Source organism: Etheostoma spectabile, chromosome 18, assembly GCF_008692095.1.
Source record: "Etheostoma spectabile isolate EspeVRDwgs_2016 chromosome 18, UIUC_Espe_1.0, whole genome shotgun sequence".
Classification (NCBI taxonomy): domain Eukaryota; kingdom Metazoa; phylum Chordata; class Actinopteri; order Perciformes; family Percidae; genus Etheostoma; species Etheostoma spectabile.
Genome location: NC_045750.1, coordinates 16,402,760 through 16,409,182, shown reverse-complemented (window position 1 = coordinate 16,409,182; position 6,423 = coordinate 16,402,760). Strand labels below are relative to the sequence as shown.

The 6,423-nt window shown below is 42.6% G+C and overlaps 1 long non-coding RNA gene across 1 annotated transcript; it reads left to right on the top strand.

Annotated features, from left to right (window-relative positions):
* The first annotated feature begins 4,308 nt into the window (after window positions 1-4,308).
* Window positions 4,309-4,822, top strand: LOC116706380 (uncharacterized). The gene is made up of 2 exons (XR_004336217.1): window positions 4,309-4,457; window positions 4,671-4,822. It is a non-coding gene; the product is annotated as an uncharacterized LOC116706380 (long non-coding RNA).
* The last annotated feature ends 1,601 nt before the right edge of the window (window positions 4,823-6,423 follow it).

Genomic DNA, 6,423 nt, shown 5'->3' with positions numbered 1-6,423 from the left:
GGTAGGCGGGGTTCAACAGGAGTTTAACAGAAAATTAAGGCAAACACAGGGAGCAGCAGTGGCTGGCAAATCCAGGAATAAAAAAAAATGAAGAAAAGTCCCACATGGAAAAAAAAAATCAGAAAAACCGGTCCGGAGAAGCCAAAACAAAAACAAAGAAACTGCACAAGGAACAAAACGGGGCCTGTTGCACGAAACCAGGATAAGGGATTAAGGGGATATTCAAGTTATCTTGGATGAATTAGCTTGGACCGGTTGCACGAAACAGATTGAATTAAGCCAGCCAAGTAACCATGGAGTTTATTCTTTGCGCAGCTGGTCCAGAGCAGGCATACAGCCGGGCTAAGATTAATCCTGGAGTCTCATGTGTCAAATCAGCTGCCGTTGATCGAAATAAAGGTTTAACAGTTTATGCGTGTCTTCTGCATGTGTTCTGCTTTATTTTTATTAACAGCATAGCCTACTTGTCACTTTTGTTTTCAAGGTTGATTTAAACCACTACAGCGTTTAGATGTTAGACATGGTTGCACTGGCACCCTGATGCGGAGTGGGACTTTCCCGGTGGGACGGGTAGTGTCGAGGCTGCCTGGCGTGGGCGCTGTCCCGGTGCCCGGTGCGGTGGCTATTGCTGCCAGCAGACTTGCGAGTTGTGTCAGTGTCCACTCTCTCTGTAAAAGTAGAGATGATCAGCGCAGCGTCCGTGGTCTCAGCTTCAGGTTTCTACAGGACGCGCTCCGGAGATTAAGTGATGATATAATGTAGAGATATTCCAGATGATAAATGGCAGACTGGTCAGAGACCACTACATTCTGATTTCATTTTCTTGTTGCTTGTCCTTCTCTAATGAAGGGTAGTTTGTGTTACTCCTTAATAAGTGGGCCTATGTTTTTGTTATAGCTTACATTGGTTTCATAACCTTTCAAAAGTCTCCCATCCTGGACCAATAACGTGGCCTATGTACAGCACGTAGTGAGGTGTTTACATTATCACACCGGGAACACCACAATGCTTCTTAATTTTTATTTGGTGCGGTCACTTGTCAGAAGAATAAAAAACACTGAATATTGTTTTACATATATGTTCACAGCGTGTATTGAAGTCATTTACTTTTTTTTCTAGTTGTTGTCCCTTTCTGATTGTTCTGTATGAACATTAATTGTACAAAGAAGAGATAAGCTTATAGAGATTTGTGCGGGTTGTTAAACATGTTCTCACGTTGTAAAAAAGGTTTGAAATTAACCTAAGTCCATAGGGTCCATTCCGAGGAACATTAGTTCCCTCTGCTCATTTGAGGCAAAGTAGATATTTAAACCCCCACACATTCAGTGGGTCACTATGTCGGGCTTTTTCTCTCCGTTTGATAAGAGCCTATTTCCCTTTTTCCATATTCTTCCCTCCTCGTTACTTTCCATTCGAAGCTGCTGCCATTGGGTGAAACATTTGGCGCATGCGTTTCTCATCTTGCATCAGTAAATCTGGGATCGATAACGTGGTCTATTTGAGAAAGCCGTGAACGTGCACTTATCCCGTATCTACACTGGCTTGACATAGCTCCACGTTTATCCTGGCTCGGAAACGTGCAAACGATTAAGCCGGGATGAGCAGTCAAACTAAGTCAAGCTGCCTTTTTCACTTATCCTGGATATCTTTATTCTACTTTCGTGCAACAGGCCCCAGGAGTAACTCACAGGGAAGATGGACACAACTCTCACGAAGACTGGGTAACAGGCAGGCGACGAACAGGGGCCTGTTGCACGAAAGTAGATAAAAGATATCAGGAAAGTGAAAAAGCGCAGCTTGACTTAGTGACCTGCTCATCGCGGCTTAATCGGTTGCACGTTTGCCGAGCCAGGATGAACAGGTGGAGCTATGTCAAGCCGGTGTAGATAGCTGGGATAAGTGCACGTTCACGGCTTTCTCAAATAGACCACGGTATCGATCACAGATTTACTGATGCAGAGTAGAAGACGCATGCGCCATATGTTTCACCCAATGAGCAGCAGCTTCTAATGGAAAGTAACGAGGAGGGGAAGAATATGGAAAAGGGAAATACGGCTCTTATCAAACGGAGAAAAAAAGCCGACATAGCGGGACCGACTGAATAAGTGGGGGTGTAAAAATATTACTTTGCCTCAAAAGTGAGCAGAGGGAACTAATGTCCTCGGGAAATGGACCTACGGACTTAGGCTAATTTCAAAACCTTAGTCACACGTGAGAAACTGTTTTACAACCATGCACAAATCTCTATAAGATATTCTAATTTTATACAATTAAGTTCATAAGAACAATCAGAAAGGGACAACACTAGAAAAAAAAAGTAAATGACTTCAATACACGCTGTGAGCATATGTAAAAACATATTCATGTTTTTTTATTCACCAAAATAAAAAGATGAAGAAGCATTGTGGTGTTCCCAGTGTGATGAATGATAACTCCACTACATACGTGCTGTATATAGACCACGTTATTATACCGGTGATGTGAGACTTATTAGGAAGGTTATGAAACCAATGTAAGGTATATCAAAAAACATTAGGCCCACTTATTAAGGAGTAACACAAACTACCCTTTATTAGAGAAGGACAAGCAACAAGAAAATGAAATCATGAATGTATTGGTCTCTGACCAGTCTGCCATTATTATCATCTGGGAACATCGCTACATTAATATCATCTGGAACATCGCTACATTAAATCATCTGGAAAATCGCTACATTAATATGTCACACTTAATCTCCGGAGCGCGTCTGTATAAACCGAAGCTGAGACCACGGACGCTGCGCTGCTCATCTACTTTCACGAGAGAGTGGACACTGACAACAACTCGCCAGTCTGCTGGTAGGCAATAGCCACTGGCACCGGGCACAGGCACCGGGCAGCAGCCACCGGCCACGGGCAGCGGCCACCGGGTGGCAGCGGCACGGGTAGCGGCGGCCACGGCCACCGGGCAAGCCACCGGGACGCGGCGGCCACGGGCACCGGCGCGCCAGGCAGCTCGACATAGTACCGTCCCACCGGGAAAAGTCCCACTCCGCATCTGGGGCCAGTGCCAGTGCACCCTTTCTAACATCTAAACAGCTGTAGTAGGGTTTAAATCAAACTCGCGACAACAATGAGACAAGTAGCAATGCTGTTAATAAAAATAAAGCAGAACACATGCAGAAGACAACGGAATAAATGTTAACACGTTATTTCGGATCAGAGCGGCAGCTGATTGATCATGAGACTCCAGGATTAATCTAGCCTGGCTGTTAGCTGTCTGGACCAGGCTAGCCGCAAAGATAAATCCATGGTATTGGCTGGGCTTAATTCATCTGGTTTCGTGCAACCGAGTCCAAGCTAAATTCATCCAGGATAACTTGAATATCCCAGCTTAATCCCTATCCTAGTTTCGTGCAACAGGCCCTGGATTCATACGGCATGGGCACAAAACGATTCTGGCACAAGACAAGGGAAACACAGAGGTTAAGTACAAGAGGTAACGGGTAATGGGGAACAGGTGAGACACAGGTGAATCACATCAGGGCGGGGCTGGACAATCAGACAAACAAAGTGAGCTAGACAAGACAAAACAAGACAGGAAACCAACCATCAGGAAATAAAAACAGGAAGTAGAACAAACAGGCACAGGAAACACAGAACGGACCAGCAACATAAGACCAGAGAGAAAACAAAGACAAAAACACAAGGAGGCCAAAGAAAAGGGTAAAATGAACCCAAACAAAACCCCAAACCACAACACTAACACCTTTTATGATTTTGTTGACTAATCGATAAGTTGATTTAATCGACAGAGCTGTGCACTTTGAGACTAGAAAAGCACAGTATAAATGTAGTTAATGAACTATCTTTAAAACTGAGTTTCTACACAATTATTCCTGCAAAAGCATCACTTTAAATCTTGTTATCACCAGAAATGTGCTCATAAGTTTCTTGGAAATTAGTAATTAAAAGAACCAAAACCACAGATTAGTCAACTAATCTACTAAGAGGGGACTGCCCTAGCATGGACGCAATTTTTTTTCAATTGAGAACTTTTCTTTGAGGCTTGCTTTGCTCTTTGCAAAAAGATATATTGAGCCTATTAAATCTGCACCACAATTGTATTTTTAGTGATCTGCCGTACACCTGCAGATGCCTCCACATCCAAAGCAATCATAACTGCCTTTCTGTGGGTAGAAAAATCAATTACTTGTTTTCTGTATAAATATAGTCACTGTAGCTCCAGGAGAGGAGGAGAGAACATTGAAGAGGAGAGAGTCGCTTTGTTTTTAATACCTGTAAATTAAATGGCATTTTCCCTGCAGGCTGGAGCTTCAATCTGTCCAGATTTATTAGCTTTGGAAACAAACTCTGGGAGCCATGCAACAGATAACCAACCGGTCCCCTGGGCCGGGCCCTTCATTTGAAGCAAGCAGCTGTAGCAGTGCCACGCTGCTGTATGTCCAGTCTGAACAGGTATTATCTGTCTGAAGAATATTGACTGCATTACTCATTATCAGCCAAGAGTGTCCCTGCTAGTAAACTCACGCCTAATGAAGTCAGCTATCAAAAGAAATCCTCAAGAGGAAGTCAGGCCAAAAGGAGATGATCCCAGTACAATCATGCATCTATCTCTGTCTCTCCTCCTTGTCTTAAATAATCTCTCTCTGCCAGTCTCTCCCTCTGTAGCTTTATTACTTTTTAATCAACTCTTCCTACCGGCTACCTCTGCTCACTGCTCTAAAGGCGGAAGGTGAGAGAAAACAAGACGAGGACATCAATTTCAGAGCATTCAGAAACCAAGGAATCACTTCATTCCAATAAAAAGGACTTTTGGAAGGGGAAATGAACACTTGAAGCGAGTCTATAGCCTACATGTGGCTATATCTTATTAAACAAGAAATGGTCATGTATTGAACGGTCAGGAGGTAATAGGTTGAACGCGGTAGCTATATGACATTTATTTAATTTGGCTATCATTGGAATGAGTTGTTTTTCTCCAGTCCCAGTCTTAATGCTAAGCTAAGTGGCTGCTGGCTGTGGACTTATAATTACTGTACAAACGTGAGAGGTATCGACCTTTTACATTTAACTCTCAGTCTAAAAGTCAATTAGCATACAGTAAGTCTCAAAAATAACTATTGCAATCACTATTAAACTGCTTTATTGTAGAGTTGATAGCAAAAAACGTTAATTCTTGCCAAGGGATTTAAGTCAGAACACTTTTTTTTGAATAATATTTTATAAACTTTTCTTTGCCTTTCAAAAGTCTTTCCCTAAACAACATCCCTTTGTTCAGCTTTTAATAAAGACAGATTTAGAATCTGATCCTTAATGAGATGTACTACATCTGTTGCCTGTATTTATAACCTGATTTCCCAAAAGAAATCATTGAACATCTATCTAGTCTTGTCTTCTACCTGTTGAACCGAATAAACAGTCAACGTGATAGTGATGTGAAGTGCTCTCAGGAATGTCAAGGGTAAAGTTTTCTTTCATCCAGTTTGTCTGTCTCATGACTATATCTAGTGCCTTTGTTTACACTGAGAAAGCATGATTTATTTGTGCTGCATATCACTAAGGCATCGTCTTTCAAGCAACAGCGAGGAACAACAAAGAAATGGCTTCAGATACAGACAAATAAAAAAAGAAGAGAAAAAAACAGTGATTACTCTGGCTGTCAAATGGGTCTTAAAATATTGTTTTTATTGTCACGGAGTCTGAACTTCAAAGAACTCTCAGAATCCAGTGTGTCTGTACTACGAGCTGCTAAGTCTCCATGAATAGCATCCTTAAAATGTCACTGAGGAGGGTGAGGGGAGACAGATGCACACAACAATCTGCAGACAGCATCAAAACAAAGGAGCACTTGAATGATAACAGTCTATGGTTGCAATCTGAGCCACAATGCCTCCTAATGAGTAAACCAAACAACCCCCCCGAAAATAGGAGAATGCGTGAAAGACTGGCAGGAGGGTCACCCATCCTCATCCGTCTCTCAAAGCCGCGATTCATCCCTGTCATGGCAAAAAAATGGGAAGGGAAAGAGGGTGAGAATGTCTCCCAGATTACAACTTGTCCTGAACTCCTAGCCGGTAATGGCTTCAGTTCCCCATCGTAAAGGGCTGGTCAAAAGAAAGGTAACACAGTGAAAATATTCTAAATATAGCTATATACTTAAAGGGCTACTTTACCTTGTGGCACCAGCTAGCTCGTTAGTCTCATGCTTTATTCTCAGACACAGAGTGATACTTATTGTGCACAGGAATTCAAACCAGAAGTGTGGAATGGGAAGTAGTCTGTATCCTTGACGTCCCACTTCTGGGATTGCTCTGTTTCTGTGGGAAAATAGGCCGGATTTTACTCCTATAGGCCAGATATCCGTTGCCTTGGGCTTCCTTTGTGTTTTCCTAACTACTCCTCAGATCCCTGCAGGGTAAAT